The sequence below is a fragment of the Arachis hypogaea genome, chromosome 14, assembly GCF_003086295.3.
Source record: "Arachis hypogaea cultivar Tifrunner chromosome 14, arahy.Tifrunner.gnm2.J5K5, whole genome shotgun sequence".
Taxonomy (NCBI): Eukaryota; Viridiplantae; Streptophyta; class Magnoliopsida; order Fabales; family Fabaceae; genus Arachis; species Arachis hypogaea.
This window is the reverse complement of record NC_092049.1, coordinates 65,971,422-65,983,462: the sequence shown is the minus strand read 5'-3', so window position 1 is coordinate 65,983,462 and position 12,041 is coordinate 65,971,422. Positions and strand designations below refer to the sequence as shown.

General features: G+C 39.3%; 2 non-coding genes across 2 annotated transcripts; one reads left to right on the top strand and one right to left on the bottom strand.

Moving 5' to 3' along the window:
- The first annotated feature begins 288 nt into the window (after positions 1-288).
- On the top strand, positions 289-396 carry LOC112746151 (small nucleolar RNA R71). The gene has a single exon (XR_003174047.1). It is a non-coding gene; the product is annotated as a small nucleolar RNA R71 (small nucleolar RNA).
- A 6,871-nt stretch (positions 397-7,267) lies between these two features.
- LOC112746253 (small nucleolar RNA R71) lies at positions 7,268-7,374 on the bottom strand. The gene has a single exon (XR_003174146.1). It is a non-coding gene; the product is annotated as a small nucleolar RNA R71 (small nucleolar RNA).
- Between the last annotated feature and the right edge of the window lie 4,667 nt (positions 7,375-12,041).

Below are 12,041 nucleotides of genomic sequence, written 5' to 3'. Positions count from 1 at the left end.
CAGACTCTGAGAAATCATATTGACTTGCTGAGTCAATATTTTATTCTGAGCCAATATGGCATTCAGAGTATCAACTTCAAGAACTCCCTTCTTCATAGGCATCCCATTACTCACAGGATTCCTCTCAGAAGTGTACATGAACTGGTTATTAGCAACCATGTCAATGAGTTCTTGAGCTTCTGCAGGCGTTTTCTTTAGGTGAATGGATCCACCTGCAGAAGTGTCCAGTGACATCTTTGATAGCTCAGATAAACCATCATAGAATATATCCAGGATGGTCCATTCTGAAAGCATGTCAGAAGGACACTTTTTGGTCAACTGTTTGTATCTTTCCCAAGCTTCATAGAGGGATTCACCTTCTTTCTATCTGAAGGTTTGAACATCAGCTCTAAGCTTGCTCAGCTTTTGAGGAGGAAAGTACTTGGCTAAGAAAGCCGTGACCAGCTTATCCCAAGAGTTCAGGCTATCCTTGGGTTGAGAATCCAACCACACTCTAGCTCTGTCTCTTACAGCAAAAGGGAAAAGCATGAGCCTGTAGACTTCAGGATCTACTCCATTAGTCTTAACAGTATCACAGATCTGCAAGAATTCAGTTAAGAACTGAAAAGGATCTTCAGATGGAAGTCCATGAAACTTGCAGTTCTGTTGCATCAGAGAAACTAATTGAGGTTTCAGCTCAAAGTTGTTTGCTCCAATGGTAGGAATGGAGATGCTTCTTCCATGTAAATTGGAATTGGGTGCAGTAAAGTCACAAAGCATTCTCCTTGCATTATTATTATTTTCGGCTGCCATATCCTCTTCCTGTTCGAAAATTTCTGAAAGGTTATCTCTGGATTGTTGTAATTTAGCTTCTCTTAATTTTCTCTTCAGAGTCCTTTCAGGTTCTGGATCTGCTTCAACAAGAATGTTCTTGTCCTTGCTCCTGCTCATATGACAAAGAAGAGGGCACACAAAAATAATAACAATAGGGATCCTCTTTACCACAGTATAAAGGTCCTTATGTGAGTAGAAGAAAAGAAGAAGAGGAAATTCGAACACAGATGGAAGAGGGGGTTCGAATTTAGTGAGTGATGTGAAGGAAAGATGTTAGTATATCAATAAAAAAATAGAAGAAGATGAGAGGGGGAAGTGAATTTTCGAAAACAATTTTTGAAAAAGAGTTAGTGATTTTTGAAAATAGTTTTTGAAAAATGTTAGTAGTTTTTCGAAAATTAAGATTTAAAAATTAAAATAATAGTTAATTAAAAAGAAATTTTGAAAAAGAAGGAAATATTTTCGAAAATTAGAGAGAGAGAGTTAGTTAGGTAGTTTTGAAAAAGATAAGAAACAAACAAAAAGTTAGTTAGTTAGTTGAAACAAATTTTGAAAAGATAAGAAGTTAGGAAGTTAGAAAAGATATTTTGAAATCAAATTTTTGAAAAAGATATGATAAGAAGATATTTTGAAAAGATATGTTTGAAATTAGTTTTTGAAAAAGATTTGATTTTTTTTTTAAATTACAATTAATGACTTGATTCACAAGAAATCACAAGATATGATTCTAGAACTCAAAGTTTGAACCTTTCTTAACAAGCAAGTAACAAACTTGAAATTTTTGAATCAAAACATTAATTGTTATTGTTATTTTCGAAAATTTGATATAAAAATAAGAAAAAGATTTTTGAAAAATATTTTTGGAATTTTCGAAAATAACTAAGAAATTTGAAAAAGATTTGATTTTTGAAAAAGATTTTGGAAAAGATGAGATTTTTAAATTGAAAATTTGATTTGACTCATAAGAAACAACTTGATTTTAAAAATTTTTGAAAAAGTCAATCCAAATTTTCGAATTTGATGAGAGAAAAAGGGAAAGATATTTTTTTAATTTTTGAATTTTTTTATGATGAGAGAGAAAAACAAGAAAAATGATGCAATGCATGAAATTTTTAGATTAAAACAATGAATGCGTGCAAGAATGCTATGAATGTCAAGATGAACACCAAGAACACTTTGAATGTCAAGATGAACACCAAGAACATGTTTTTGAAAAATTTTTAATGCAAGGAAAACATGCAAGACACCAAACTTAGAATTCTTTAATGCTTAGACACTAAGAATTCAAGAATGCATATGAAAAACAAGAAAAGACACAAAACATGCAAATGCAAAGATCAAATAAGAAGACTTACCAAGAACAACTTGAAGATCATGAAGAACACTATGAATGCATGAATTTTCGAAAAAATGCAAGATGCACATGCAATTGACACCAAACTTATAACATGACTCAAGACTTAAACAAGAAACACAAAATATTTTTGATTTTTATGATTTTATGATTTTTTTGTATTTTCTTTTAATTAAAATTTTTTTTTTCGAAAATTATTGTGAAAAATAAAAATAAGGATTCCAAAATTTTTAATATGAATTCCAGGAATCTTGCCATGTTAGTCTTAAAGCTCCAATCAAAGGGTCAGGCATGGCTTAATAGCCAGCCAAGCTTTAATAAAAATATGAGTGTAATTCAGACATGACAAGCCTAACATGCCCTATCCAGAAGAATTGGGCATGACTCCATTGAGGTGATTAGTTGAAGACCAATCCCAAAGCAGTTTGGGTATGGCTTTACAGCCAGATAGGCTTCAACATGCTTCATGAAACACTAGAATTCATTCTTAAAAATTCTGAAGAAAAATAATATTTTCGAAAACATTTTTTTTTTCGAAAACAAAAGAAAAATTTTTGAAAGATTTTTGAAAAATTTTTGAAAATAAAACAAAAAGAAAATTACCTAATCTGAGCAACAAGATGAACCGTCAGTTGTCCAAACTCAAACAATCCCCGGCAACGGCGCCAAAAACTTGGTACGCGGAATCGTGATTACACTTTAAGTATGTAAAATTCATCGCTCTTTCTTTCCCTGGTAATGGCGCCAAAAACATGATGCCAAGACCACGGTTCACAACTCCGTGTAACTGACCAGCAAGTGCACTGGGTCGTCCAAGTAATACCTTACGTGAGTAAGGGTCGAATCCCACGGAGATTGTTGGTATGAAGCAAGCTATGGTCACCTTATAAATCTCAGTCAGGCAGATATAAAATAGTATGGAGTTTTCAAATAATAAATAATAGAATAGGGATAGAGATACTTATGTAAATCATTGGTAGGAATTTCAGATAAGCGAATGGAGATGCTTTTCGTCCCTCTGAACCTCTGCTTTCCTACTATCTTCATCCAATCAGTCTTACTCCTTTCCATGGCTGGCTTTATGTGATACATCACCACTGTCAATGGCTACTTTCGGTCATCTCTCGGAAAAATGATCCAATGCCCTGTCACGGCACGGCTAATCGTCTGGAGGCATCACCCTTGTCAATGGCTTCATCTTATCCTCTCAGTGAAAATGGTCAACGCACCCTGTCACGGCACGGCTATTCATCTATCGGTTCTCGATCATGCTGGAATAGGATTTACTATCCTTTTGCGTCTGTCACTAACGCCTTGCAATCGCGAGTTTGGAGCTCGTCACAGTCATTCATTCATTGAATCCTACTCGGAATACCACAGACAAGGTTTAGACCTTCCGGATTCTCTTGAATGCCGTCATCATTCTAGCTTACACCACGAAGATTCTGGTTAGGAGATCTAAGAGATACTCATTCAGTATAAGATAGAACGAAAGTGGTTGTCAGGCACGCGTTCATAAGGAATGATGATGATTGTCACGTTCATCACATTCAGGTTGAAGTGCGAATGAATATCTTAGAAGCAAAATAAGATGAATTGAATAGAAAATAGTAGTACTTTGCATTAATCTTTGAGGAACAGCAGAGCTCCACACCTTAATCTATGGAGTGTAGAAACTCTACCGTTGAAAATTCATAAATGAAAGGTCCAGGCATGGCCGAGAGGCCAGCCCCCATGGTCTAAGAACTATGCGTTCAAAAATTGTCTAATACACTAGTAAAAGGTCCTATTTATAATAAACTAGTCACTAGGGTTTACATGAGTAAGTAATTGATGCATAAATTCACTTCTGAGGCCCACTTGGTGTGTGCTTGGGCTGAGCTTTAACTTTCCACGTGCAGAGGCCATTTGTGGAGTTGAACGCCAGGTTTTGATCCATTTGTGGCGTTCAACTCTGGTTTTGGATCCTTTTCTGGCGCTGGACGCCAGAATTGGGCAGAGAGCTGGCGTGGAACGCCAGTTTGCGTCGTCTATTCTTGGCCAAAGTATGGACCATTATATATTGCTGGAAATCCCTGGATGTCTACTTTCCAATGCAATTGGAAGCGCGCCATTTCGAGTTCTGTAGCTCCAGAAAATCCACTTTGAGTGCAGGGAGGTCAGAATCCAACAGCATCAGCAGTCCTTCTTCAACCTCTGAATCTGATTTCTGCTCAAGTCCCTCAATTTCAGCCAGAAAATACCTGAAATCACAGAAAAACACACAAACTCATAGTAAAGTCCAGAAATGTGAATTTAACATAAAAACTAATGAAAACATCCCTAAAAGTAACTAGATCATACTAAAAACATACTAAAAACAATGTCAAAAAGCGTATAAATTATCCGCTCATCACTAAGTTAACGTGAACTCTAACGTGGAAGAAGAAAGTAGAGCCAACGTTAGTGACAGTCACCTTTGTCACTAACGTTGGACCAAGCTCATATTGGCCACGTTAAGGGCCACGTTAAATTAGTTAACGTGGACTCTGACGTTGGGAAGCAAAAGAATGGCCAACGTTAGTGACACTCACCTTTGTCACTAACGTTGGAATGAGCCACAATGAGCCACTATGAGCCACGTTAACTCCCATGTTAACTTAGTTAACGTGGAAGCTAACGTGGAGGAAAGGATGATGAGCCAACGTTAGTGACACTCACCTTTGTCACTAAAGTTGGAGATGGCTATCATCACCACGTTAGAAGCCACATTAACTTAGTTAACGTGGATTCTAACGTGGGAAGTAGGGGCATCTTGGAACGTTAGTGACAAAGGTAAGTGTCACTAACGTTCTCGAAGGATTGGCAAGCCTACGTTAAGAGCCACGTTAACTAAGTTAACGTGGACTCTAACGTAGGGGGAAGAGTGGACTCTCAACGTTATTGGAAAAGGTGAGTCCCAATAATGTGTGCGAAGGACCAAGAGGCAACATTAGTGGTCACGTTGGTGCCACTAACGTTGAAGTTAACGTGGATCATCCCTGGGTTAGGAACGTTAGTGAAAAAGGTGATTGTCACTAACGTTCTCGAACCCACACTCTCACTTAATGTTAACGCCACTAACGTCCTGAGCTAAATACCCTGCCTACCTCACACTTTCTCTCTGCAAGTAAAGCTAAGCCCACTGAAGAGGATAACTGCTTCAAACTCAAGATCCAAAAGCCCATATCCAAGACCTGAAGAACCAACTAGCAGATCAGAAGAGTAGTATATATAGGGGTAGTTTTGAATTAGAAGAGAGCTTTTTTTGGGGAGTTGGAAATTTGAGAACTACTCTCTGTATAATTTACTCTGCACTTCTAGTTTTATTTTCATAATGTATCTGCCATCTTTGTTTTCCATTTCTAGAGCTATGAACAACTAAACCCCTTTCATTGGGTTAGGGAGCTCTATTGTAATTTAATGGATCAATATTAGTTTTCATTATTCTTCTTCTATCTTTTCTCTTGATTTTACTAGAAAGCTTTCAATCTTCATCCAATTGGGTAGTTATCTTAGAAAAGAAGCTATTCATACTTGGATCTCTTCTGAACCTTGGAAAAGGAATGAAGAGATCATGCTAGAAATGTTTTCTCATGTTGGACCAAATTGGGGTTGAAAGGATATGGTGACTATAATTCTACCAACACTTGATTTGGGAATGCATGTGGTATAATCAGTGACCATACTTCATCTCTTCTCATGAGCAATTGACCAAGGAATTGGCTGTCAAGATTTGAGAGATTGAATTACAAGGAATTGTAATTCGATGACTTAAGATTGCCAAGAAGATCAATGAACGCATTGATTGAGGAAGAGATGAAAATGAACTTGATCCGGAGAATGCAACATCTCCTAAACCCAATGAATTCCCCATTCTGATCTTACCCATTCTTTTTAATTTCTGTAATTTACTTTTATGAGCATCTTTCCCATTCCCATTTAAGATTCTGCAATTTACTTTCCGTCATTTATTTTCAGCTCTTTACTTTCAGCATTTACATTTTCTGCTATTTACTTTCCAGCCATTTAATTTCCTGTAACTCTCAAACCAAATTCTGCTTCGCTCAACTAGAACATTCCTCTAATTAAAGTTGCTTGACCAATCAATCCTTGTGGGATTCGACCTCACTCTATTGTGAGTTTTTACTTGACGACAATTCGGTATACTTGCCGAAGGAAAATTGTTGAGAGACAAATTTCCGTGCATCAAGTTTATGGCGCCGTTGCCGGGGATTGATTTTGTATCAACAATGATTAGATTGGAGGATAACTAGATTGAGCATTTTTCTTTTGTTTGATTTAAATTTCTGTTTGAGTAATTTACTTTCTGTTTAGTTATTTTCTTCCCCTTCCCCTACCCATTTTCTTAGTTGTTTATAATTCAGTCCACTAACCCACTAACTGTTTGATATATTGCATCACTCACACTAACAGTATTCCTGTAGAAATTACTTTCTGCATCTATTTCCTTGCTTGTGCCTTGTTGGTTGTATGACAGGGAGAAGAAGCGGGGCTTCAACTTCTTTTGATTCTGAACCTGAGAGGACCTTCCTTAGATTAAGGAGGAAAGCAAGAGGAAAGAGAGTAGTTGGTGCTGAGGAAGAGGAGGAGTACTTTGAACCAGATATGGATGAGAATATGGAGAACCATCATCAAGAAGAGGCTGACAACCATGGCCGAGAAGGTCCAGCACATCAGGCTGGGCAAGAGAGAAGGGTTCTGGGTTCGTACATCAATCCAAACCCAGAAAATTGCGGGAGTAGCATCCAAAGGCTAACCATACATGCCAACAACTTTGAACTAAAGCCACAGCTCATCACCCTTGTTCAGAACAATTGTTCATTCAGAGGGAGTGTCCAAGAAGACCCCAATCAACATCTAACTACCTTCCTGAGGATATGTGATACGGTGAAGTCTAATGGTGTTCATCCTGACACCTATAGATTACTTCTGTTCCCTTTCTCACTCAAGGACAAGGCATCTAAATGGCTGGAATCCTTCCCAAAGGAGAGTTTAGCAACCTGGGAAGATGTGGTGAACAAATTCTTAGCAAGATTTTATCCTCCTCAACGGATCAACAGGCTGAGAGCTGAGGTGCAAACCTTCAGGCAGCAAGATGGTGAGACTCTATATGAAGCATGGGAGAGGTTTAAGGACCTGACAAGAAGGTGTCCACCAGATATGTTCAATGAATGGGTGCAGCTACACATTTTCTATGAAGGCCTTTCTTATGAATCAAAGAAGGCAGTAGACCATTCATCCGGGGGATCTCTAAACAAGAAGACGACCATTGAAGAAGCCATAGATGTCATTGAGACTGTAGCTGAGAATGATTACTTCTATGCTTCTGAAAGAGGCAACACTAGAGGAGCGATGGAGCTAAACAATGTGGATGCACTGCTGGCCCAAAACAAGCTTATTACCAAGCAGCTGGCTGACCTCACCAAGAAGATGGAGAGGAACCAAGTAGCAGCAATCACCACCTCATTAACAACCCAAGAAGGAGTGAATACAGAGGCAGAGGATGAGCGAGAACAAGCCAACTACATTAGAAACTCACCCAGGCAGACCCATGATCCATACTCCAAGACCTACAACCCTGGTTGGAGGAATCACCCAAACTTTGGGTGGGGAAATCAACAAGATCAAAGCCAAGATCAGAGACGTCACAACCCCAACAACCATGCAGCTCACCAACACTCCACACAGAGATCATATCAACACCACCCTAACAACACCTCTCCATATCCATGCCAAAACCAAAATAACCCTTCTCATCCATCCACTCTCAACTCACCATCATCTGAAGATAGACTCTCCAGAATCAAGACTCTACTTGAAGGCATATGCAAAGAGATTCAAGGAAGAGGTGCGAGCCAATATCAAGAATCAGGGAGACACCATCAAGAGGCTGAAATTTCAAGTTGGATGCCTCTCCGAGCAGATTCCCAAACCTACAGACAGCTTCCCAAGTGACACAAAGAAAAACCCGAGAGGTAAAGCAAAGAAAGTAAGATGGGAAGATTGCAATATGGTCGCTACGGAGACTGAGGACGAACCGAAAAAACCATCAGAACAACTTGGAGATACATCAGCAGAGAAACAGGAAGAGGAGCACCAAGCACCCAAGATTTCACAAAAGGAGCTGATAAGACTCTATGCACCTTTTCCCCAATTGCTCAATGGTGGTGTAGAGAAGAGAATATACTCAAGGTTTCTTGACATGTTTGCATCTCTCCATGTAAACATACCATTCATCAAGGCCCTCCAACAAATGCCCTCATATATTAAGTATATGAAGGAGCTGTTGACCAGGAAAAGCTCACTCAAGGGAGGACAAACAATAGTGATGAATAAGGAGTGCAGTGCTCTCATTCAACCAGAGTTGCCTACAAAAAGGAAGGACCCAGGGAGTTTTCACATCCCCTGTGCCATAGGAGAAATAATGTTTGATAAAGGACTCTGCGATTTGGGAGCAAGCATCAACTTAATGCCTTTATCCCTTGTGAAGAGGCTGCAGATCAATGAGATCATACCCACAGATGTAGTTATCAGGCTGGCTGACAAAACTCAAAAACAATCAGTAGGAGTGTTGAAAATGTACTGGTGAAGGTTGGGAAATACTTCCTTCCTACAGACTTTGTCATATTGGACATGGAAGAGAGTCACCTCCACCCAATCATATTGGAAAGACCATTCCTAGCTATAGCCAGAGCACTTATAGATGTGGAGCGAGGGAAGCTAATTTTGAGGATTCATGATGAACAACTTACTTTCAATGTTTTCAAGCCCTCACAAGAAACAGATCAAGAGAACAAAAAACCAAGCAAAGATCACAGTGAGATACTGAAGGAAGAAACAAGTACTGAAGCACAACCAGTACATCTGGGAATCCCCTTAGTTGAGGAACAAGGCAATCAGCAGCTATCACAGCTCAAAGAAAATCAGGAGGAACCTAAACCACCAGAGCTATATGAGACCAGCAACAAAACCTACTTGAAAGAGGAGGTTACAAAGAGCAAGGCAACATCAAAAGGAACAAAGAAGAAGGTACCACGGAGGTGGAGGAACAAGAAGATCCCTACAGAGGACTTCTCCCTAGGGGATAAAGTAATCTCAGCTTACTTCCCAGCCATTCCCCCCATCTCCCCACCATCCCATCTCAGCTACCTAAAGTTTTTACCATCAACAGAGTTCTCTCCTTAGAACATGTGGAGATCCTTGATGAAGCCAATAGAGATAGATTTACTACAAGGGGGGAAGACTTGAAGCACTACCAACCACCCTGATAAAGGTAGAACGTCAAGCTAATGATGCTAAAGAAGCGCTTCATGGGAGGCAACCCATATTTTACATGCTTTTAAAAATAGTTAATAATGCAAGGTTCATGAATTTCAAATCAACTTGATATGCACTTGAATGAATAATTGTGTGCAACATATAGTGAGTAACAAGTTTGGTGTTCAAGACACATTAAGAGAACATAAATGTAACCCACATCATGTCACTCTTAGGGGCCTTGAACAAATTTTTTACACCACATGGCACCAAACTAAGTTTGGTGTTGCCAATGTTGCATACATGGATGTGGAGTTAGTCAGTTGGTTTGCACTCATGAGTAGCACTTAGTTAGTTAAAAACAAAAAAAACTAAAAAAAAATAGTTAACCTTTTAATTTTGCCGCCAATTTCTCAAAGTATGTTTTTAATCACATTTCTTTTATTTTGTATAAGCATTGATGGGGAAATTGAAGGGTTCGGATAACACAAAAGGAAGATAGTACACACTTGTCTTCAAGGAGAATACATTGGAAAATGTGGCCATGCAACATTGGAAGAAGGATACCTTGGAGACCGAACCAATTCCTTCATAAAGTTGATGATCCTTGTGCTCATTCCATGCAAAACCCCAACCGTCCATCAAACAATTACCCCATCAATCCACACCTTTCATTCCCTCATCACTTCCCTATATAAGTGAGTCCTATTCCGTACCCCACCTTCACATTCCACTCTCACTCTTTACATCTATCATTTTCAGAACCCAACACCTTCACATAACCAAAATCACTCATGGCTTCATCAAGCTCTAAAAGAAGAAAGGGAAAGGAGCCTATGGAGCAACGCCCTTTCGATGAAAAGAAATTTAGAACCTTTCACCATGCATTACAGTATGAATGGATGGTTGATAAGGAGATCATCTATGAGCTGGGCTTTCAAGTCAGAAAAACTGAGTATCCCGAAATCACGAAGAAGGTAGAAAAGAGAAGATGGGAGCTCCTCACTGATCCGGTCATTAGGGTAAATGCAAATCTTGTAAGAGAATTCTATGCAAATGCGGTTCGATATGATCAAGCAGATGAGTCCTATACAAGTTTTGTAAGAGAAAAAATCGTGGATTTCAGTCCCATGAGTGTCATGAGGGTATTAAAGCTACGGTCTATACCATTTGCAGAAGAGAGCTACCATTCAAGAATTGATAACAACCCCAATTATGACCAGATTGTGTAAGATATTTGTGTACCAGGAGCTGACTGGGTACGAGACTCCGAAAGGAAACCCAAGTTCATTAAGAGAGGAGACCTCACTCCTGAAGCAAAGGGGTGGTTCGAAATCGTAAGGAGATCCATCCTCCCCGCTGGAAACAATTCAGAGGTAAATTTCAAGAGAGCCACAATGGTGCACTGCATACTCAAAGGAGGAGAGATCAAGGTTCATGAACTCATAGCCGAAGGCATTAGGAAGAGAGCCGAGAAAAGCGATTCTAGAGGAAAGTTAGGCTACCCTAGCACTATTTTCCGACTCTGTGACAAAGCTGGAGTGGTGTTTGAAGATGAGGACCCCGAGTGGATAAAAGAGGGTATCCCCATTACTGTCCGGCATATGCATGCTGTTACATCTCCCCTACCTCAACAAAAGGTAAGAAAGAGGGCAGCCCAGCAAACTATAGAAGGGCAAAACCCAGAGGAGCAAGCCGCAGCCACCTTGAATATGTACCAATTACAAGAAGCCATTGATGGCTTATCTAGGCAATATTGGGAAAATCAAGAGGCACAGAAGGAGCTTCACTTATAGATGATGGGCAGTCAAGAGGAATCGCTCTCGAGATGGATGAATCAACAAGGGGAGTGGCAGAAGCAACTGATGGAGCAGCAATTAGAACAAGGAAAACAATGGGGTGAATCCTTCCACAGGATAGAACAAAGGCAAAATGAACAACAAGAATCTATCCAGAAGCTAATCAACATCCAAGAACATCAAAGTGCACACATACATGAGATGCATCGAAAACAAATAGAACAAGCAGAACTCTTTGACGAGCACAGGGCATTCTCTGAAGGGGTTTACATGAGTGAAAGTGGAAATCATGTAAACATGCTAGCAAGGCTTGGATACTTAGTTAGACAGCTACCTATGGTACATCTGGGAATCACAAAATATGACGAAGTGAAGGATGAGTTAGCACGAGAAGAAAGAGTAAGGGTGGAGAAGAGTCATGAATCAGTAAAGAAGGCACTTGAAGACTGGAAAAGAGCCAGACTAGCACGGATATGAGGAAGCACAAGTGGACACAAAGAGAACAAACAAGAAGGAGAGCAGGAGCAACCCCATGAGTAAAAGGTGGTGGAGTTCCCTCATTGTCCCATCTTTTTCAAGTTTTAAATAAGGAAAATCATGTATGAAATAGAACATGTTCCATGGTAGTTAGGATTTTGAATTATGCCTTTAAGTTTTTCATTACTTAGGTCTATGCTTGCTAGTCTTCATGTCACAGCATTCGTACCTTGCTTATTTGTATGCTTGTCCCCTTTTTAATCAAATAAAAAGAGAATGTGTGTTATCAAAGACCAGAG